The 23,668-nt window shown below is 42.4% G+C and overlaps 1 long non-coding RNA gene across 1 annotated transcript in view; it reads right to left on the bottom strand.

Moving 5' to 3' along the window:
• LOC129495542 (uncharacterized) overlaps positions 1 to 23,668 on the bottom strand; it is a 69,503-nt gene that overhangs the window by 4,109 nt on the left and 41,726 nt on the right. The window contains exon 8 of the long non-coding RNA XR_008661545.1: positions 10,029 to 10,309. This is a non-coding gene — a long non-coding RNA (uncharacterized LOC129495542). The remainder of the gene's footprint in view (positions 1 to 10,028; positions 10,310 to 23,668) is intronic.

The raw sequence follows: 23,668 nt of genomic DNA, 5'->3' as shown, positions 1-23,668 counted from the left end.
TAGTCTACTTCCTGAATGTAAACACTGGGTCCTTAGCTCCCAATCATCCCCCAGAAAACAGAAATATTTTTAACACATTTGACTAAGTCATAGAAATCTCAAAATAATGCTCTGCATATTTTTAAGAACTTTCTAGTTGCAGAAAAAAATCCATCCAAGCACTTAGTTCCCTGCTATGGCCAAACCCTTGGCATGACATGGTTGAACCACACTTGCTCATGGCAGTGGGTGTTTCTCATGAGACTCAACCACCTATGACAGAGAAAAAGAGATTCATGTCAAACCCAGTGCTGCCCAGAAGTGACCCAAGAACCAAGAAGGATGTGTATTTATCTCCAAACTCCATCTTCTGACATTATCAGGCTGAGCTTCTGATGGCTGATTTTTTTTATATTTTATTTTTTTTTTAAGAATTGGAAAGTTAAGGGAATGGGCCTATAAATAACAGGCTAAGCTGACAGTGGATGAAATGGTCCATGCTGTTTGACTTTTCAATATTAAAAACCTTCATTCACCCCAAATACACACAAAGAATGATCAGATAAAAAATAATCTACTTCTGGTCAAGCCTAGCGATCTGTTGTCATCTGCCAGGGTCATAGCAGAAATCAAACACTGAACAGTAATAAAAAAGATAGCAATCAACTCTGCCAATTCCATTCATTTCCGACCCATCTGCACCCGGATCTGTTGGAAATTCAGCCTGCAGAGAGCAAGAGTGTGCGTGCTTCAGCTGTCAAACCCCAGTACGACCTTTCTTTCCCTTCTGTGAGAAATCTGGAGTGAAAGCCAACTTTCTCAAATTCCATTCTCCCCAGGGAAATAATAAAAGATTCATTTCCAAGAGCACATCCCCATTGGCCTGCTTTTCCTAAGAGAAGGGCTTTGCTGTAGAATCGCCAAATGTTAAGGCTGAATGGGACCTTGGAAATCTCCTTGACTCAAATTTTGATTTTTCATATGAAGAACTAAGGCTCAGAGGGGGCTAGTGATCACCTGTATATTAGGTGATCACTAACTCCTTATCAGACAGATGGTTTGCAAATATTTTTTCCCCATTCCATAGGGTTGTCTTTTCATTGTACTGATGGTCTCCTTTGCTGTGCCGAAGCTTTGTGGTTTGATGTAGTCCTGCCTGTTTGTTTATTTTGTTGCCTGTGCTTTAGGCTTCATAGCTAAAAAATCATTGCCAAGACCCATGTCAAGGAATTTTTTTTCCCGTTTTCTATGAGTTTCGTGATTTCAGGTCTTACATGTAAGTTTTTAATCAAACCATTAACACCTCATGGAAATCCAGCTAAGGCTGTGTGGATACAGAGTGGTTTTCAAAAAATGCCTACTAAAGAGCCTCTTGAGTTGCTTCCTTCTGAGAGCAAGACTTCCTGTTATATTTGGGGAATTCTGATGTGCAATAAATAATCTATTCTCAGCCTCCCTGAACCAGCTATTCAATTAATCTCGTGCCCTTTTAGGCATGATAAACCCCAAGCATGTTCCTCTCTCTCTCAGCTGCACAGGGACAGAGAGAAGACAACGAAGGAGCTCTTCTGATGTGTCCCTTCTGCCCCACCCGACAAGCCATGTGCCAGTTCAGGTCAAGGAGAGGTCATAAGCAGGTGCCATTTGAACCATCTGTTCACTTTGAAGAGTATGTTCATTTTCCAAGTTGTCTCATATGTAAAAATCAGATTTCACCTTCCCATCCCAAAACTCAAATTTCAGGTTTTTCTTGAAAAATCAAAATTAAAACCATAACGTCAGATGGCAATGCCAAGGAGTGGCTGTCCTCTTTAGATGGTGACATGAGCTCTCTGGTTTGCCATAATCCCCACTCCACCCCTGACATTTCCTGCCTACTCCTCATAGGAAATTGGACTTGTGACCTCTGAATGAGGATTTATTGTGGCAGTTTGTTCATTGTGCCAAAAAACATTAATCGATTGCCTATGATAGCTAGCTAAACTCACAAAAATCCCTGACAGCATGGAGTTTATATTTTGGTGTGGGTTGACAGACAATAAACATATAATTATAGGAAATATTGGAAGGTGATTGTTCTATGAAGAAAAAAGAACAAAGAAGGAGATACCAAGTGTGGGTGGGTACGATTTTAAAATACGATAGGCAGGGAAAGGCTTACCAAGACATTTAAACTAAACCTTAAAGAAGGTGCAGGAATATGCCATGCAAATATGGCTTAGGAATAGCTGTATGCACAAAAGAGCAAGTGCAAAGGCCCTGAGGCAGTGAGATGTAGAAAGACAACATCTGGGGATACAGACATTTCTGTATGTCCCAGGGACATTCACTGTGTGTCCTTCTTTCCTGTTTCCCACTCCCCCACTACACCCTCAACCCAGACTCCAGCAAAGTTAGTTCACTAGCCCCGAAGGCTTCACAAGGATAAGTACACCCCAGCTTGGAGGCAACTAGACACCTCTCCAAGGGATCCACAATCATGGATAATTTTAGGAAAATCAAATGCTGGACTTCCCACTCCCATCTCCACTCTTTCTAACGTTGAACTCTACTCCTAAAGTAGAGGCTTCCTGCCAGTCTGTTGATCCCCTCTGCCACCTCCCTGCTAAGGTCACCCATGGCTCTCTATGAACACCAGCCCTCCCACCCAGCCTGACTCCTCCCACAGGACTTGACGCAGGTGTTCCTGAGCAGACCCTAAACAAAAGCAAATTAGGAGACATCAGTGCAAGGCACCTGGCAGGGCCGCTCCTCTCTCCCAATGTCAAGCATGTCCTGTTAACGACCAACAATGGCATTAAAGACAAAGTATTCTGGCCATGTTAGGAAGTTCTGAATTCAACTATTCAGAATTTCTACTTAACATCCTCTTCTCTTCTATCTCTGACTTGCATCAAAGAAAGCAATGCTCCTGAGGCCAAGAGCAAAGAGAATCTGGCATAGGCCTTATGTTACCAGGCAGTAAACTAGCAAGGTTTCAGATCCCACTGCTCTCTTTCTTTCTTTCTTAGAATTAAAACCAGAAGTGAAAGCATTATCATAGAGATGTCTACTGGAATTGGAAAATGAAATCAGATATTTTCTGACAGGAAGCAAATAGATTCGGCTGATGGGCTTGACCATGGTGGACATTTTCCACAAATTAAGTTTATGGTTTCATATAAATGCATTCGAAGTTCTGAATTTCATGTAAAATATTGCATTGGCAAAATTCTGTTGTGTTGACCAATGTTTTATTTTCTCAACCATTTACAAATATATCAGGTTAAAGATTATACCTATCATTGAAAAAATAAGTATAATTAAGAATAATTTGATCAGGATTAATAAATACTTTTATACAATTCCAAGAAATCAAGAGAGTGAATAAGCCTAACAACTGGATAAGGAATCTTTTGCAATTCAGGCTGTCTCCAATTCTTTGTTTTTAATAAAACTGAAAGGAAACCTAACTGCATTGTCAAGTGATCTGTCATTACTAAAGTCACTGGATAAATGTTGTGATATATCACTATGTGATTGTTGTTATATAAGCACAAAAAAAATTCAAACTGGTATAATAGATCTCCTTCTGTAACTATTTCACAAATGAATTTTTTAATTTGCAGCTATAAAAAAATGGGAATAGAATTGATGCTGCCTCCATCTCCTTCTGACAAGAAGTTATAATCAACCATGAATACATGAACTATTTGTTAAAGCCCCAATCATGTCATTTAGCAGATATATTTCCAAAACTTTTTTACATTTTGTGACCAATATCAAAATTGTGATGTTATGATATTATGGTCAGCATACTAATGGTGTATTTGTGTACTACTAGTAATTATAATGTTACTCAATCAGAAAGATTTTGTTAATACTTAGGGCTTTATTATCACAGGCTATAAAGGAAGAATTCAGCTTTAGTCAGCGAATTTTTGGTTTTGGAAGAACATGCTGGAATGCTCAATAAAAAACTTAGAAGCATAAAAAATATATACATTAAGATTTTGTGGAGTAAGCAGAATAGAAATTCAAAGGAAGAAAGTAAAGATGTAAAGTGTTCAAATGCTACTGCAGAGCCTGTTTATGTATTCAAAAAGAGACAACAATGGGTATAGAAAACCTATGGTATTTAGATTTCATTAAATTCAAAAGAATAATGTAGGTGATCTATTTTTAAATGTCAATATTTGGAAATACCAGAAGTTACATACTTTGCATTATACTTTCTATTATACTCATTTCCTTAGGTGTGATAATATTTATTGTCTTAGTACAGGAGAATGCCCATATTCTGAGGAAATGTACCAGCTGTCATGAAATTTCTCCATACTCATATATCAACAAGACTATTATTAATTTAAAACTTTTATTTCAATTGGCTCATTTTCTTTTACTTAATTTTGAAAGAAAATGTTATGTCTTTAGCACAAATAAAAAATTGTCATTACTTATTATAAAAAGAAGATAAAAATCAGTAGACAAATGAAAATAAGATGATGTTTTTAACTTTCTGGCTAAAATCTATTACTTACACCATGAATCTGAGCCTGAAACCTATTCTCTCATTTAAAAAAAGGGTAGAGTAAAAAATATATAAATATAAATAAATAATAATAAAAATTTAAAAGGGCAGGATTGTACTGGAGAAAGCAGTTTAGGGAGTGGTAAAAGCATTAAAGTAACTCAAGATACAAAGTGACTTCATTTTTTCTCTCAGGTGAGGTTGAAAATAAAGACAATTAAAATGGAGTGATGAGAAGGAAATCTTGCCATTTTGTGCCAACACGGATGGACCAAGAGGCTATTACTGTAAGTGGAATAAGTCAGACAGAGAAAGACAAACACCATATGATTTCACTTACATATAGAATGTAAAAACCAAAGCAAATGAATGAACAAGCAAGCAAGCAAACAAAACCAGAAGCAGACTCAGAGACGCAGAGAACCATCTGGTGGCTGCCAGAGGGTGATGGGTAGGGGGATGGGCGAAACAGGTCAAAGGGGACTAAGAGGCACAAATGTCTAGTTATAAAATAAGTCACACGGATGAAAAGTACAACATAGGGAATATAGTCAATAATATGGTGATAACTTTGTATGGTTACAGATGGTAACAGCACTTGCTTTGGTGAGCATTTCATAATGTATATAAATGTCAAATTACTATGTTGTACACCTAAAACTAATACTGTAATGTTTACTGTATTTCAATTAAAAATAAAATGCTCAGGGACGCCAGGGTGGCTCAGCGGTTGAGCATCTGCCTTTGGCTCAGGGTGTGATTCTGGACTCCCAGGATCGAGTCCCACGTCGGGCTCCCTGCATGGAGCCTGCTTCTCCCTCTGCCTATGTCTCTGCCTCTCCCTCTCTGTGTATCTCATGAATAAATAAATAAAGTAAGTAAGTAAATAAATAAATAAAGCTAAAAAAATAATAAAAATAAAAAAATAAAACGCTTCCAAAATTTTGATGGAGTGCTTTATATATAACATGGATGAGGTACTGACTGTTAGAAGAACACCCAGGTGGCTAGAGGTGCAAAAATGCAAAGAAGGGACTTCAAAACAGGTCTACAGATGAAAGAACATGAACCACATGTGAAGGTTCAGTATGACTTGGGTTGACCGAGCCTCCTGGTTTTCATGAGAGTTTTCATTTTCCCGGGGTAATAATTGACGGTACCTTCTTTCGTCCCAAGTATACTCTGTCTGGACAATCAACTAGAGATCTCCCCAAGTATGACCGAAATGTTGAGTATGGTGAGAAGAGGCTAGAAATGAGGTTGAAGAGGTGGGCAGAGTCCAGCTAAATCCCGATGACAAAAGGGAACCACGAAAGCACTCAAACAAGGGAGTCAGTCCCCTGATGAGACTACAAAAAAGGGCAGCTAAGTATGGTCAGTGGCCTGAAGGGGGCCAGACCTGATGGAAGTGAGGACAGCAGCATCAGTGGGGAAGAGGAGAAATGACCTGGTGCATATGATTTGGGGAGGTAAATTCATGAGGGCTTGGTAATCAATGGTGGGCATCAGGCTAGGGGTAATGGAACAAGAGGTGCCAAGGATGATAATCAGGTTTGGGCTTAAGCAACTGCTGGTTTGGTGGTGCACTCACTCAAACCGGAGATGAAAGAAAAGGAGGAAGTTTATGGGAGACCTAAGTGTTACTTAGGTCAGAATGAGTGTGAAGTCACTAGAGGACATCCAAGGGGATATGTATAGTAGTACCTACATGTACAGGGTGACAGACTGGGGTGTGTGAGCATTAAATAAGAGGTCCTTAGTGTGTGCACATGCACACACACCCTCCCCACCATGTAACCACCATCTCTAGAAAGGACTACTGTGACAGAGATATATGGTGCATTCAGAACCATACGCAGTTTGAAAAAGCCTTTCTCCTGACAGGTGAGTTTGATGGCCAGGCCTCCCTCTATAATGGTAATCAGTAATACCAAGGGTAGTGGATGCCCAGCCCAGAGATGGAATTGTTCTGAAAGCATAGAGGCTTGGGTAGAAGTGGGCAAAGTTCTAGCATGTAATGTAGAGTAGAAGAATGTAAGCCAGCAAAAGAGAGTGAGAAGGAGCACCAGAGAGAAGAAGAAAGCCAAGAGAGTATGGTGTTTCTTGATTAAGAAAGAGAGAACCTTTAAGAAGGAGGAAGGGGTTAAGTGGTCCCTAGCAGTGACAAATAGTACCAAGACAGCATGGTAACAATCAAGATATGTCTATTGGACCTGACAAGGAGGTCCCCGTGGCCCTTGGTTGGGCAGCTTCTAGGCAATTGATGGATAAAAGCCAGATTACAGTGGACTCAAGAGCGGAGACAAGTGAGAGAGAACACTCTCCATTAAGAAATTTATGGAGAAAACATTATGTTTTGGCCTGTAACCAAAATGAGAGAAATAATGTGACTCCCAATTTGCAATGTGAACTTCTTAGTACCAGGAATGTGAGCTCGGCTCAGGGAAAGGTAGTGGGAATTGCAGATCAGTCCCCCCCCAGCTAGTGTCAGCCCATGGAAATCATCACTGGTCTCCCCAGGCTGGGGTGCCACTAGAGTGCCACATGCCTGGCCAAGAAAATCATACATCTGGACATGGGTGTCTTATCCATTGGTTCTCAGAAACCTCTCCATATTTAAGCCAGAACTATGTCTCCTGCATCTTCGTAATCTCAACAGTAACATCAACTATTACTATATAACTAGACCTGAAGGAGCATGTAGTTTACACTTCGAGAACATTATATTATTTATTCTTTAAAAACAATCCAATGTTTGTAACACAAATATCCACACTTTGTAATAGAGGAAAAGTAAAGATCAGAGAGGTTAAGGTACTCACTCCAGGCCACACAGCGATTGGGTGGCAGAGCTGGAATGCAAGAACACATTTGCCTGGCACTCTGGAATACCTCTGCTTCCTACAAGGCTTGATAACAGGAGCATTTTACTCAAAACTGTCCAAGGCCTCATGGTGCTAAAATAGGGCAAAGTGTGCAACTCATTAAATCTCGGGGTTGGTGGGTGAGTGGGTTGCCTGGGTGGCTCAGTGGTTGAGCATCTGCCTTTGGCTCAGGTCATGACCCTGGGTCCCGGGATCGAGTCCTACCCTCAGGCTCCATATACGGAGCCTACTTATTCCTCTACCTATGTCTCTGCCTCTCTGTCCCTCATAAAAAAATAAACACAATCTTTTTTAAAAAATATCTCTGAGGGAGAGAAAATAGTATAGGAGCTTGATCCTGGCCTGGAGTCAGAAGAACCCCGTTCAAGTTCTTACCTTGGGTGACTACTTCACATAACTACCCTGGACCCCACCTGTTTCCTCATGCATAATAGTAGGGGAGGTGTTGACTTGATCATACACCCCATCAATAAAAAATATATATGAATACATACTGCCAATACATATGCTTTTATTTATCCTCTCATTTATAAGGCAGAAATGTGCATCTTAATGAAGAAATACTGCACACATTATTAAAAGGCATAAAAATAAAATATTTAAAAGGGTGAGATAAAGACGAAATAAGGAATATTAAATGTCCTATCGATCATGATGTCTTGATACTCTCATTAGTTAATACCCCAAGGCAAATATGAATTGGGGTAAGATTGATTCATCATAATAATAGTAGATAGAAATCTAGAGACCAAATACCTTGGTAATTTCAAGACATTCTTACCTATCTTCTTACCTGGTTAAATGGAAAGGTCTTCATTTATCCCTCATGATGGCGGTTGATGAAAGGTGCAGTGTTGCCATGTCCCCGTGCGCCCCCCCACCCGCATTGCATGAGACATGTTATCTTCAATGGTGGTATATTTGCAGAGTGTCCATTTAGTGAGGGATAGTTTCATTTAAGCAAGGAAATAGAATTCATAAATCTACCTATGTGGGCACATCTATTTGTTTCCTGTGGCTGCCATGACAAAGCACTACAAACTAGGTGGCTTAAAACAACAGAAATTTATTCTCTCACGGTTCTGGAGGCTGGAAATCTAAAATCAAGGTTTAGGCAGTGCCACACTCCCTCTGAAACCTGTAGAGGAGAATCTTTCCCTTTTTTAGATGCTGGTGTTTGCTAGCAATCCTGGCATTCCTTGGCTTGCGATGCTTCATTCTAATATATGCCCCTGCCATCTCGTGGCCGTCTTCTCTCCAAATATCTCAGTCTCTGTGTCTCTTCTCTTCTTATGGGGACAGCAGCCATATTGGATTTAGAGCTCATCCTAATTCAGTATGAAGTCATCTAACTTAACTAATTGCATCTACAACAACCCTATTTCAAAATAAATCACCTTCTGAGGTACTTGGGACTGAGACCTCAACGAATCTTCTTATGGGACCCAACTTCACCTATAACAGCACAAATATGCTGAAAGGAAATGAAATAGGGAAGGCAGCTTCGTCCATGTTATAGACCTTCCACCTTTGTCTCAGGGGACATTGTATAGAAAAACCAGGACCTTCTCATGCATAGAGCAAGTAAGAATGTCATGTCAAGCCATTTATCAATTTTTTTAGATTCCTGAAGTGGGAAACCCATAAAGAAGGCTGAAAAAGAGAAGCTGAAGAGGAAGAGGAAGAAAGGGACAACCGTGTGAACTCATTCAGCTAAGGGAGGTTAATGCTTCAGGAAAGGAGGGTTGACAGGGACAGTGGGAGCCAGAGTCACTACGATAATGTCTAGGAGATGTCCACTGAACTTCAAGACAGGAAAATCACTTGGCCCTTAATCTCTTTGGTTTTACACTAGTATTTTCTTCACCAACTCCAAAGGATAACCTTGTACACCCCTTAAGGCACAAGCACTCTATTTTAGAGACTTCTGTCCTAGAAGAGCTCAAAGGTTCCTTTCAATTTAAAAAATATAATGGCCCCATGAATGTCCCTTCCCCATAGATTACTCCCAAAATAGCTAAGAAATCAGATGCTGTGAAATAGTATCAGATTGAGTTGCATAAGAATTTTGTGAGGGCAGGGGCACCTGGATGACTCAGTGGTTGAAAGTCTGCCTTCAGCTCAGGATGTGATCCCAGGATCGAGTCCCACATCAGGCTCCCCACAGGGAGCCTGCTTCTCCCATTGCTTTTGTCTCTGCCTCTCTCTGTGTGTCTCTCATGAATAAATAAATAAAAGCTTAAAAAAAAGAATTTTGTGAGGGCAGAACGGGGAGACATAAAAAGAACGCCTGAATATATTCTCATATTTATTTTTATCTTCAGGGCATGCCTGCAAGGAAAGCATGTAGAAAAACATTATGTTGAAACAAATTTGAAGAGTTTATTACTAATCAGTAATAGTACTAGTATTCTGCATTTAGTTTCCTAAATTTAGTTTCCATTTCTCATCTTCCTCATCTGTAAAATCTGTTATAATAGGACAGCTTCATAGGATTATTTTGTATATAGATATGTGTTAAGTGCATAAAACAGTGCCTGGTACACAACAGGAGCCGTGTAGGGTTTAGTCGCAGTTGTGATAATCATCATGATGATGGCCAACTTACTGAGCTACTATAATGGACTAGAAACTCTGCTAACCATTTGACTTACCTCCTCTCTTTTCATCAATGTGAAATTAAGAGAATGGGCTGACAAATCAGCCTGACTTCAAATCCACGTCTTGTCACTTGCCGGAAAGTCATTCAACATTTTTCAGCTCTTATTTCCTCATAGTCCTCTCAAATAATCCATGCAATCCATCCAGAATAGCAGTCGGTGAATAAGCAATGTTCAATTAATGAAAGCTCTTATGCTTCACGACTCAATGAAGAAGGTAAAATTATATCCATCCTGGTCAAGGGTCTCACAGCCAATGTAGAGTTGAAACTGGCCTAAAAATCAAGTCAGTTATGTGGGCGCCACATGCCATGATAGGCACAATTAGAAATCATTTTCCATTCAATCCCTTATACGTCATGACACTGTCCTACTCATTGATTGACAGGTTCCTCAGAGCAGCAGAAAGCATACACGTAAGCACCCAAACTTTCACAAGAACAACAGTAGTCACACACAGTCTTTCTTAAAAGTAACAGGCACTGGCATTGTGGAAAAATAAAAATTTTAAATTACTATTGAGTGGAGAGAATGTCGACTTGCTTCTAGAACCAGTCCAAAAAATCAATTAAGGTGCAGCCTTGGTTGAACAGATTATGAGGTCTCTGGGGCCCCCTTTGAATTAAAAAATTCTACAATTTTATGAATTTACAATCCAGGTGGGGCTATAAGACAAAGACACATAAGATAACTAGAGAAAAGTTTGACACCATTTATGGCCAAAGGATACGGCTTCAGAAAAGTTAAGGTAACCTTTAATTGATGGTTTAGACAGGAATTTCTAAAATATCCAATCATGAGAATATCTTGAAGCTTTTCCTAAAAGTACAGGTTTCTGAACCACACCCAAGACCAACTGAATCACCGTCTCCAGAGAATATGCATTTTTCAACAAATACCTTTGATTTTTTGACCTACAGGCTCTACACCTAGACATTTAATTGGAGTAATGGTTCAAAGAAGAGTATTTTCTAAAAGTTCTGAAGGTGATTCTAATGTAACCAAAGTTGAAAAACACTAAGATCACGGAGTTGTTGGGGAAAAATTGTATACCCGTATTCACAATAGCCAAAAGAGGGAAATAACCCAAATGTCCATTGACAGATAAGTGTCTAAATTATATACCAAACAAACTGTACTATATACATAGAATGGAATATTATTTAGCCTTAAGAAGGAAGGAAATTCTGACACGTGTTATAATGTGGATGAAACTCAAAGATACTACATTAAGTAAAATAAGCCAAACACTAAAAGTCAAGTACTGTATGACTCCACTCATCTAGAAGAGCAAACTCATAGAAACAGAAAGTAGAATGGTTGTTAGCCAGGGGCTTGTGGAGGGGAAGATGGGGGTTGTTTAACAATAGAGAGTTTCAGTTCTGCAAGAAGAAAAAGTTCCTGAGACAGACTCCACAACAGTATCAATATACTTAACACGACTGAGCTACGCACTTAAACACAGTTAAGATGATAAATTGTATGTTATCTGTATTTTACTATGATTAAAATTTTCCAAATGCGGGCACCTGAGTGGTTCAGTCACTTAAGTATCTGCCTTAGGCTCAGGTTGTGATCCCGGGATCCTGGGATTGAGCTCCGTGCCAGGCTCCCTGCTCAGTGAGGAGTCTGCTCCTCCCTCTCTTTCTGTGCTCCCTCTTGCTCTCATTCTTTCTTGCTTGCTCTCTCTGAAGTAAAAAGATATTTTTTTTAATTTAAAAATGACAAAGGATGGGGATGGTAAAGCATAGCTTGCTCTGCAGCCCTCATCCCCATCCTGGCAGACACTGCTCCCACACAGAGCCCAGGCCTTCACAATACCCCACATAGGAGAGAACAGGATGAGAGTGAAATGATTAAGGTCACATATCTGTGTGTTTGGGGAGGGAGTGAGAGTGGACGAGCAACAAGGAGAGGATACTGCACGGATGGAAGGGAGTACAGGGAAGGTAAAAGGACACCACAGATGAAACCCCCTCAGTCTCACTATGCACCATCTATTCTTGTAAACACTGCCTAGTGAGCACAAGGCCAAATACTTCTTTTCATTTGCCATGTGACCCTATCGCCTTTCTAGGGGACTGCCATAGAGGTCTACTGGCAAGTGCTCTAGGGAGGACAGAGACACGGGGTTCAAGGCCTGACTGTCCCTGGACCACTGGAGGGGCACCCGCCCCTCTGTCTCCACACCCCTCTCCAGGCTGGGGCTGTGCACAGTCCTCATGGCACAGACACGCACTGGTCCCTGACCCCTGAAGACCTGATGCGCCAGCAGGAGCTGAAGTGTCTGAGGCAGGAACCACTCCATAAACAGAAAGGTGGTAGTGGAGGCTTTTCCCACCTTGCTCCACTTGACATTTGGCTAGACTAGGTTTCCACCTTCAAGGAACTGACTTTTTGAAAAAACTAGCCAACACCTTTAAATGAGCCACATCCTCTGGAGGTGTGCTCTCCCCTTCTCTCCTCACAATCCCTTTTGTCTTTAAAAACCAGAGGAGACAAATGTGGCATAATTCTCTTCAATAATTGGGTTCTCCAGTCCTGGCCTAGCAAAACCAAAAATCTATGAGGAAGGAAGCATGCGGTTCAAACTAAGGGTGTGGGGGGAGTTTATCTGCTTGGAAGGGGTTGGGTTGTTCCCAAAATAATCATTACTACAAAGGCAAATCAATGCTTGAAGATTTGTTCCCCGCTTTTAGACTAATTGGTGCACAGAAAGGAGGAGGAGGGGATGAGATACAAAAAGCAGCCACCAGCTGCGAAGATTTGTGATGTTAATTAACAACATGATTAGACAGGAAAACCAGAGTCAGGTCTGATCAGTCCCAGGAAGCCCAGACTGGTCCTGGTAATGCCCAGGGAGTTGGGGGGCTGGGGGAAGGGACACTGACTGTCTCCCCTTGGGGCTGCCTCTGCTGCCCCAACGCCAAGGGCTTGGGAGCCTGGAGAAGACACCAGAAACTCTAAAACTCCTTCAACTGGTAGTCAAGAAGCAGCTGCAACCCCAACCCAGAAACCCACTTGAGGCACCTGAGAACAAGACCAGTTCTGGAAGCATTCTCTGTCATAGCTACAGCCACTTTGCCAGCTCAGGCCACCACCAGGAAGCTTTCCCATGGCATCACAGCTGTGATGTGGGGTGTAAGTCTGAGTTTATAGTGAGGAGGAGAACACCAAAGGGAAATATGGAGCAGAGTTGAGAGTTAGTGATAAAGAATGATGGAGCTCGAATAGTAAAGTCACTCTGCTTTTCAAAAGGGGGTTGCGGGTCTGAGCAGCGATTAAGTGCACCCAAAAGCAGCTTGATGTGCTTGCTTTGCATCTCCTCATTCTTCTTGTGCCCAAAGAAGCCGTCTTGCCAATAGACCTGCTTCATGAGGGGGCAAAGGCAATTCTCCTGCTTGCTGCCTTCACTGGTATCTGGGGATGGGCTGCAGCAGTTCAGGCAATACCACGCCGAGTCCTCAGGCAGAGCAGGGGCTAGAGCCCCTACAGTTGTCTCCCTGCTCCCCTGAAGTGGCACCTTCAAATACAGGCAGTTCCACTAGACACCAGGGGAAGGATGCACCATCGTGATCCTGGGGCTTTATAGCTGAAGGCAACTGGGACGGCGTGGTCACCTGGCAGCCTGGGAGGAGATGGAACAGCTGAAAGGTGCAATGGCCAGTGGAGAGGAACAAAGGGTCAGAAGCAGAGCCAGATAAGAAGACAGGGCTGCAGCCCAGGGGGCCTGCACTCTCTCTGTTGTCCCACCTGCTGAGACAGCCTGATTCTGCTCTGGTCACTGTCATTTGCCAAGGAAGCTCCCCCGTGTGCCTCTGGTCAGCTCCAGCAACCTTGGAGGGGAAGATTAAGAGCTGGAACACACTTCCTCATGGGGAAAACATTGACTGTGAGCCTCTTCTCTGTGCCAGAGACGGAGCTAAGTTATAGGGACTGAGAGGCAGGGGCAGGGCTCACAGTCTAGCAGGGACAGCAGGTCCACACATGAAGAATCCAAAGTACCCCTCACCCCCCTCACCCCTAGAGCAACAGCTGTTTCCTTGGTCTTCTCTGTCCTCCTTCGGGGGTGATTCTCCTGGGAATCAGCACCTTCACACTTGCCCACTGGCTGCTCAGGACCCAAAGGAATGCCTTTTGGTCCCGCTCACCACCCTTCAAAAGTAGCATCCCATCATATCAGGATGAGTAAAATGTTCTAAAAACGGATGCCAACAGTTGCACAACTCAATAAATTAACTAAAAATCATCAGTTGTGGGATCCCTGGGTGGCGCAGCAGTTTGGCGCCTGCCTTTGGCCCAGGGCGCGATCCTGGAGACCCGGGATCGAATCCCATATCGGGCTCCCGGTGCATGGAGCCTGCTTCTCCCTCTGCCTATGTCTCTGCCTCTCTCTCTCTCTCTCTGTGACTATCATAAATAAATAAATTTTAAAAAAATCATCAGTTGTGCACTGAAAATGGGTGAGCAGTTTCACATATAAATTACACCTCAATAAAGTTGTTTTTAAAAACTCCCAACATTTTTTATGTGAGAACATAGAGAAAATGACAGCATTTATATCATGCCCTGGAGTAAACTGAAGGAAATTTAGGCTTTAATGGGGAAAAAAAATCACTATACTTTGTTTATCTCCATATAGGAACAATAAAATACAAAAGTTTCAGAAAGATATTAAATACTAAACTTATATAAGACTTCCAAATAAAATGTTTTCAAGTATTTCAGTGAAACACTTGAATCTGTATCAATGAACAAACTTTTCATAACCTCTGCCCATTCTCTTGCGGGGAACAGGTTGGAAATTGTTACATGTAACTCTTTTTAATGATAATCTCTTCAAGTTCTGGATGATCTCCATCAACAAGAAAATCTGTTAACACAAGGAGGCAATACAAATTTTTAAATCATTTTTATAACCATTCAAAAACCTACAGTGAAAACTTATGTTGGAATAAATCTAGTAACTGTTCCTTCATTGACAAGTAATAGTGACATTTTTGTGATAATGTAAGCAAATTTCAAATTCAATCAAATTTTTCATGTCAAGCATTTCAACATAATGATGATATGTATATTTTCAAAATATACAGGACCTATTAGGACAATCAGCTTACAACTGGCTTGGATGCCACTATAAGGGTATAGAAGCTACAAAAATAATTATCCAGCATATGTAAAGAGACTTAGAGTTGTACCACCAGGACACCTTGACTGGCCCGCACCTTGGATAGCAACCCCTGTTCCTTGGCCTCCTAGGACATTAACTTTTCCAGCTCTAACATGAGCAACTGGAATGCCAGCTCCTTCCACTGTTCCTTGGGCCTTTGTCTTCAATGGGAAGTGGTGGTCACTATAACTAGCTGCCCAGAAGGATGTCCAGAGTGAGGCAAGTGGTAGATGGACTCAGAGCACAACTGTGGGCCATGTCAGCAGACTCTCCTCCGTTCATGCAGATGAGCTCTGAGAGATACTTGAGGCCATCAAGGGATGGCCTACCGTCCCAAGGGATGAAGGATCCTCGTGTGGGGGTGGGGGACAGTGTTGATACTCTTGTGCTTGGACTACTAGACAACCCATGAGCATTTTCTAAGAGGCTCCAACCACCCTGAGACAATATCCATTTTGAGGTCTTGGGGGTCACTCACTGGAAAGGCATTGTGTGCAGAATAAGGGGAGCAAAGGGTTAAAAACACAAATTTGAAAAAAAAATCTATTTAAGAAATGGGTGGACAGGTACCAGCTTGGAGAGAAAACAGAAGAGAAGGAAAGACAAATGCTGAGAAATCACAGAGATTGGGCAGTCCCGGTGACTCAGTGGTTTAGCACCCCTTCAGCCCAGGGCGTGATCCTGGAGACCCGGGATCGAGTCCCACATTGGGCTCCTTGCATGGAGCCTGCTTCTCTCTCTGCCTGTGTCTCTGCCTCTCTCTGTGTCTATCATGAATAAATAAAATCTTTTTTAAAAAATCACAGAGATTAAAGAAGGGAGTAATTAACATAGAAGGTAAATAAAGTCCGAGGTGCTGTTAGGAGGAGGAGGAGGAGATATGAGGGCAGGGATCACTAGGGAGAAGTGACTTTCAGTGCCTGAGAAGACAGAGGCACAAGAGCAGAGGTTTACAAGGTCAGGATGGGGAGTGAGGATGCTATTCAGGAAAATGATTCATGATGCTTGTTAAAGGCAGTAAGGAAAACTTTTTCAAGAGGGACCAATGCAAGGTGTTTTGGAGTAGGAGAGAGAGATGGGGCTCAACACCAAATACAAGGTCAAGTGGAGATTAGTAGCAAAGTGGCAGGATAGGGGTCAGTAGATGGAAGAGCACTAAGGGAAAAACATCAAAGGTGAGGGGGATTCTTGCTAAACTCACCTAACAGGATTCTTGCTGAAGGCAGGCCAGGATGATTAGGTATCAAAGGTGGGGGATAAAGAATTTGATCAGATATTGAGGATGATCAGACACCAAGGGTGGAGGGATTCTTGCTAAAAGTGGACTAAGCAAGCCAAGGACATAGTCCAAGTTCAAGGCTTAGTCAAGAGGAAGCCTCAGAGGAGCCTCACTCAGCTTTGGTCAAAGAGAGAGTCTTTTCAGAGTAGCCGGGTATCTTTAGGAAGTCACATGGCCAATGGAAGTATTGCATTTTGATTTTCTGGCCCACAGAAAGGAGGCAGTGAGGGGTACTGCTGGTGGTGCTGGGGAGATGGGATCTCTTGGGAAAGCCAGGACTTAGGAGGTCATGAGGTCAGGAATCCAGAAGGAAAGTTCTTCCTAGGAAAGAAAGAGTTCCTTTGCTTCTTAGTTGGGAGCAAAGGTTTTCCTGTTGGGATGACAAGGAGGAGATTAATGGAGCTGAGAGCCCCAAGTAGTCAGTTGGTGCAACAGATGGGGACAGCTGGCCCATGGCAATGTTCCTTTATTATTCATGTGCCAAGATCTTCTGGACAGCTGCTGTGTGCCAGGCTAGGGAAAACTGAGAAGCGACCCTCTCCTGTTAGGAGCTCTGAAGCCAGGGGAACAAGTAAGCTATTCAACCATCACAGAGGCAGCAAAAAGGACTGGGAAACAGCAGGATGCAGTCGGAAAACACAGAAGGAGCACCCAACCCACCCTAGAGGCCCCAAAGAGGCTTTCATAAGGAGGTGGCATCTCAGCCAAACCTTCAGGAAGAGGAGGAGTTAAACAAGAAGGGGCAAAAACCATTCCAGGAGCAAAATGGGGCATGGCACATCTGGAGACTGAAAGTGCTCAGTTTGAACGCAAGCATAGCAAAAAAAAGATGGAAGATGATGGCCAGAGAGATAAGGCAAGAGTGAGACCATGAAGGACACAGTCATCTAAGTTAAGGGTTCTGTAGTCCGCTCAACGTTCTTCCCAGTCTTTGTGATAAAGAGACTAGTCTAAAAGAAAAAGCCTTGCCCTGTCCTCCTAGACTCAGGACACAAGGACCCAAAGATCCACAGAGGAAAATAAGGGGGGTATTGGGATATTCAGATGATAGTGTTTAGATCAGATGGACAAAGCAAAGTGTCCTGAAGATCGAAGCCTTTACGGAGAAGGCTAACTGGGTTTAGTTTTCCTGGTTCTTTCCTTTCTGTGCAGGGATTATACTGGGTGCTTATGAGCCCTCACTACTTTCCCTTAAAGACCATTTTTTTTGTATTTTATTTCTTCACTCAAGAACCTTCCGAGGCTCCCCACTACCTGTGCCAACAAGTTTGAATTTCACTGTTGGGGTTTTAATATCCTCCATTAGCTGACTTCCCTTTTTCTTTTTTTTTTTTTAAATCTAATGTAGACTTCCATATCCCTCTTCTCAACATCAACACATTTACTGATTGCCTTGGAACATGAAGACCCTGCTCTTAAGAGTTTGTGTGTTGTTTGAGAGAGTTTCATAGCCTAAGAAAGCAAAGTGTGTACAAAAATATATTGAGTGGACTCACCTCAGGAATTCAGAGAAGAGAGCCGTAAGGAGCCCTACATGCCTGTACATCCCTGCCTCTATGCCTTTAGAAACTGTCTGAGGTCTGGTGACTGACAAAGGAAGCAATATTGAAGGAATATGAAAGAATTCTTGAGTATGAATGTGAAGATCCACACTCAGTAAAGCGTAATTATAAAGACGGAGGTCTTCAGAGCAACACATACTAGCCAGGTGGCCTTTAGCAGTTTAGATGACCCTTCAGGGCCTCAATTTCCCATTTGTGTAAATCTGGTGGCCATACCTACCTTGTGGAGTTATTATGGAGAGCCAACTAAATGAGACACTACATACATGCACAGAATTCAAAGTACTCAGCACAAGGCCTAGAGATAGCTCTCGATAAACAGTAGTTATTAGTATTTATTAAAATAATAATATCCTGAAAAAGAGGACAGATATTATGATAGATAGTTGTCTGTTTCAGGACTCCTGGTGCTCTTCTACTGCTAGCTATGTGGCCTTGAGCAAGTAACTTCAACCTCTCTGTTCCTCATTGTCTTTATTCATCAAATGGGGAGAAATGTATGTACTACAGGCTTCACTATGAATATTAGTAGTAATACCAGCATCAAGTCTGAAAGGAGAACTAAAGAACATGGAAGAGAAGCCCACCTTCCCCTGGGCTTGAGGAGCTGCTGCCTCTCCTCCATTCTCAGTGATATTGGCATAGAAATAGATAGTGAAGCAGAAGACAAAGTCCAGAAACAGATCCAAACATACAGGACATTATAATATCCTCTCAAATCAGTGGAGAAAATGGGAGTTGAGACCACTCAGCAGACATCTGGAAAAGCCGGCTCTACACCTCCATCCTCTCTGATGAGGAAGGAGTGAAGAAGTGGCCAGACAAGGAACAGAGGTGGGCCAAAGACTTTACTCTCCATGCTTTTGTAATTTTTGAAGTTGAACCTACTCAAAAGCATTATATACTTTAAAGAGTTAAAGGAAGAAGAAGAAAAAAAAAGACAAATCTATAGTTCTCCAGAAGCGGTGAAAGATGGATTATCTAGAAGAGCCTAGAAGCCCAGGGATAGGATTGGATTCTCTGGGAAGTAGTCCTCCTCCCTCACAATAGGTCAGATAACACAGGAACAGTCAAGGCTGGAGTGTGGAACGGAGGAAAGGGCTGTAGGGGACTCGGAGGTCCCACTTGCTGTCCCTGCCTGCCACTGGACATTGGGCCATGACTTCAATGCAAATTCAAGCACTGTCCAGGAAGGGAGTACAGTGTATGAGCCAGTATTCCCAGAACCACCATTGTGTGTGCCAGACTGGCAGAGATCAGAGCTACTAAAGGTGGACATGGAAGTCTGCCAGGACACAGGGACTAGGGATACTGCTGAAGCTGTAGGACCCAAAGGAAGCCAGAAAAGTAACAGGGCAGAGGGAACACAGTGGGATCCCAAAGACAAGGAGTCCCGAGCATTCACTGAGAGAGGGCAGGAAAGGAGGAAACACAGGGATGCATTCCCCCAACCCCAAGCTCACCCTCTGCTAGCCTTGGTCTTCAAGAGACTGGCCTTCCAAAGAAGCTGGAGGCTGCACAGAACCACTGCAGAAAAACCTCTCAGGCTCCATTGTCCTCGGCAGTGATTTAAATTCAATTGCTCAAATGGTGAAAGTTTACACCCCCCAGACTTGAAAGACACATGAGGTCCTTCAACCCCCGCTGAGCCCACCCAGGGGAATTGCCAGTTCCCCTGCCCTCCTTCACAGAGCAGACAGGCCTTGTCCCTCTTGTCCCAGCCTTTGATTTGTAAATCTTACTGGCACTTCCTAAAAGGACTCATCTCATGTGGCTACATTACAAGCAAGCAAGGAGTACAAAATCAATGCGGCTCATAAACTCTCATTCCCTCACCTCCCCGACAGCTCCACGGAACAGAGTCTAAAATTCAACATATGTAGAAGGCACTGCTGAGGAACTGCCTTAACTTTTTTCCTTATTATAAAAGGAGAACTATATTTCTTGCCCTTCTGGGTCTTACCCTGACATTAGACACAGTGACAGGATCCTTCTAGACAAATCAAAAATACCAAAGAAAAATAGAAGGAAAAGAATTTAAAGACCAATTATCCTACTAATCAGGTTATCATTACTGTATTAGTGTGTTTCCAACCATTTTATTAAACCCTGGCTAGTATAATTCAGAAATATTCTATATTAAGTGAATATGCTATTTACTTGACATATATCACTTGCTCATGGATTTAAACTCTTTATAATTTTTAGTGGTAATATAATATTCTATCCAAGGGACTGCTGATATGTTGAAATTTATTTAATCAATTCCATAATGTTGGACATTTTTTCGTGGTTTTTTTTCCTAATATAAATTGATAATATTTCACCTAAGGCTTAACACATATGTCATTCCACAGGAAAAACTCCCAAAATTTAAGATTACTAGGCCAAAGTGTATGAAAATGTTTAAGTCAATACATAGCGCCAAACTAGCTGCAAAGAAAATTATATCCATTTATACTCCTCCAGTCCACTGCAGATTTTAACTTTTACTCTCTCTGTCAAACTATGAACCACTTCCCTGCTGAGCTGCAATATCCGGGACTGGAAGGAAGGTGGTATTCTATCAGAGTGTAATGCCCACGGGATTCATCAATCCCTTAGGAGATTGAATCCTTAGCAGATCTGGAATCCAGTGTGGGAGGAGGAAAACAGTGGGCATGTGCTTTCTGAACACCAGCCTCCACTGATCCACCTGAGGGTTTCTTCACTTGACACTAAATATGTGGTGCCTTTTCCAACACCAATTCTCTGATTCTCCAATACCAAGTGGGTATTCAACAATTCAGTTCAATTCTGACATTAACCACTCAGAATTAGCGCAGACCCCACCGGTTAAGGAATGGGTCCCATGAGATTGCTCCCCCTTCATACACCAAGCACAAGTCCCAGGCTGCCACCCTTACTTCTGGCTGACTGGCTATATACATCCAGGGGTTCCCACAATCTCTGCCTCAGGGTCAGTAATTTGCTAGAAACATTCACAGAATTCAGGAAATCACTGTACTTACTATTACTGGTTTATTATAAGGGATTCAATTCAGAAACAGTCGAATGGAAGGGATGTGTGGGGCAGGTATAGGGGGCCTGCATGGAGTTTCCATGTCCTCTCTGGGGATGCCACCCTTCTAGTACCTGGATGAGTTCACCAACCTGGAAGTTCTTTGAACCCCATCATATAGGGGGTTTTAATAGAAATTTCATTACATACGTATGGTTGATGACTAGACTCAATCTCCAGTCCTCTTCCTCTTCCTAGAGTTTAGAAAGTGGGGCTGAAATTTCCAACCCTGTAACCAAGGCTTGGTCTCTCTAGTAACCAGCCCCATCCTGAAGCTATCTAGGAACCCCTGTTTTGAGTCCTCTCATCAGCCAATGGACCCTAAGGCAGAGACTATCAGCTCTGCCCCATTCTGGGCCCTTAGTGGGTAAGGAGCAGGTAAGTTTGCTGCCAGAAGGCAGCTTGCTATCACTTAAAGTAGGGGAAAACCTCTGGTCAAAGCCAAGGGTTCTCAAATGTCAGTGTACACCAGAACCACCTGCAGGATTTGTTGAAACACAGATTGCTGGGCCCCACTCTTGATGTGTCTGATTCCAGCAAGTCTGAACAGAGGCCTGAGAATGTACATTTCTAACAAGTTCGGGCTTTTGCCAATGTTGCTATTATGGAGACCACATTTTGAGAACCACACCCTAAGCCCATGGCTCTCAGCTCTGTGCATTAGAATCGCCTGGGGATCCTAACACTCAGAGACTCTGATCTAATTGGACCGAGGAGGGACCGACCAGGTGTGGGTATATTTTCTAACATTCTGTAAGCAAATCTAATATAAAGCTAGGCTTACAAAAAAAAAATCTACCATCCTAGGTGCCAAACCAATTCATTAAGAAGAGATAGTCTTTTCAAAATATGGTGCTGACACAGCTGGATAACCACATGCAAAAGAATTAAGTTGAAACCCTTTCTTACACACACACACACACACACACACACACACACACACACACTAACTCAAAATGGATCACAGACCTAAGTGTAAGAGCTACACTATAGAAACCCTTGGAAGAAAAGATAGGAGTAAAGCTCTGTGACCTCGAGTTAGAGAGCCTTGTTGGGTTTGATTTCATTCACATAAAATGTCTAGAATAGGTACATCTACAGAGACAGATTAGTGGTTGCCTTGGGCAATGGGAGAAGGAGCAGGACAGTGAATGACTGCTAGCGGGCGTGGGGTTTCTTGTGGGGGTGATGATAATGTTCTAAACTTAGACCATGGTAAGCACTGCACAACTCTGTGAATATACTGAATACAAATGAATTGTATACTTAATGGGTAAATGGTACGTCAATTTTATCTCAATAAGGCCATAAAAAGAAAAAACACCTTTTCTAAGCCTTGTTGAAGAGATGCTCTTGTGATGCCTGGCAGGAAATAATATCTGAACACATTTTCTCATTTCATCCACCCCCTAAGCCTAAGAAATATGAAAGTGGATGATTCTGCTGGAGTTATCTATACATTCCCGGAGCCTGATCTGAGACTGATGCTTCCCGTCCTTGCTCCTCCCCTTTAGCCATGACCTATTCCAAAACCTTCCATACGTTCTCTGCCATAGAGATGCTAAAGAAATACAACAGTCGCTCCCCTCCAACCACAGCTTTGTTTTTTGTGATTTCAGTTACCCACAGTCAACTGCGGTCCAGGAACAGATGATCCTCCTCCTGACATGTTGTCATAACGTCAGCAGTAGCCTGATGCTGCCTGCATCATTCACCTACTTCATCTCATCACGTAGCCATTATATCATCTCAAGTCATCACAAGAAGGGTACATATGGCACAATAAGATACTCTGAGACAGAGACCAGATTCACATAAATTGTGCCACAGCATATTGCTGTAATTATTCCATTTTATTATTAGTTATTGTTGTGAATCTCTGACTGTGCCTAGTTCATAGATTAAACTTTGTCATAGGTATATATGTGTGGGAAAATATATAGGGTTTGGCACTATCCACAGTTTCAGGAATCCACCTGGGGTCCTGGAACATATTTCCGATGGATAAAGGGAAACTACGATACACTGCATATCAATCTTCACAAATACACTGTCACTATTGACTGCCTACACACTGAAGGTACCCTACCTTTCTGTAGGCTTGGTTTTCAGGAATATATGCTCTGTGAAGGCTGGAGCCACTGTCCCTGGAAGTCCTCACCCACGGCCACCACCACCTCACTATGCAGGCTAAGCTAGTGTGCAATAATTCTGGATTATAATAATGTCATTTCCAACCTTCCCTGCCCACCCCCAATACCACTCACCCTAGAGGCACATCTGAAAAACCCCTATTGCTCAACCTATAACGTGCCTACAAATCACTGGGGATCTTACTTAAAAGTAGACTCAGTAGGGGTGAGGCCTGAGACTCTGCATTTCTAACCAATATGCAGGTGATGTCCACGTCGCTGGTCTGTAAACCATTTTGAATATCAGGGTCCTACATGGTTCTGATGGAAATGGTTAGGGAACCACACCTGAGAAACATCCCTCGGAAGTCTCACTGCTATAGAGCTTTCTGCTGCATGTGATACATCCAGGGCTTTTGTCTCAGCTTAT

This window comes from Nyctereutes procyonoides, unplaced genomic scaffold (genome assembly GCF_905146905.1).
Source record: "Nyctereutes procyonoides isolate TBG_1078 unplaced genomic scaffold, NYPRO_anot_genome, whole genome shotgun sequence".
NCBI classification, from domain to species: Eukaryota; Metazoa; Chordata; class Mammalia; order Carnivora; family Canidae; genus Nyctereutes; species Nyctereutes procyonoides.
Note: the sequence above shows the minus strand (reverse complement) of the source record. Positions and strands in the feature narration are given on the sequence as shown.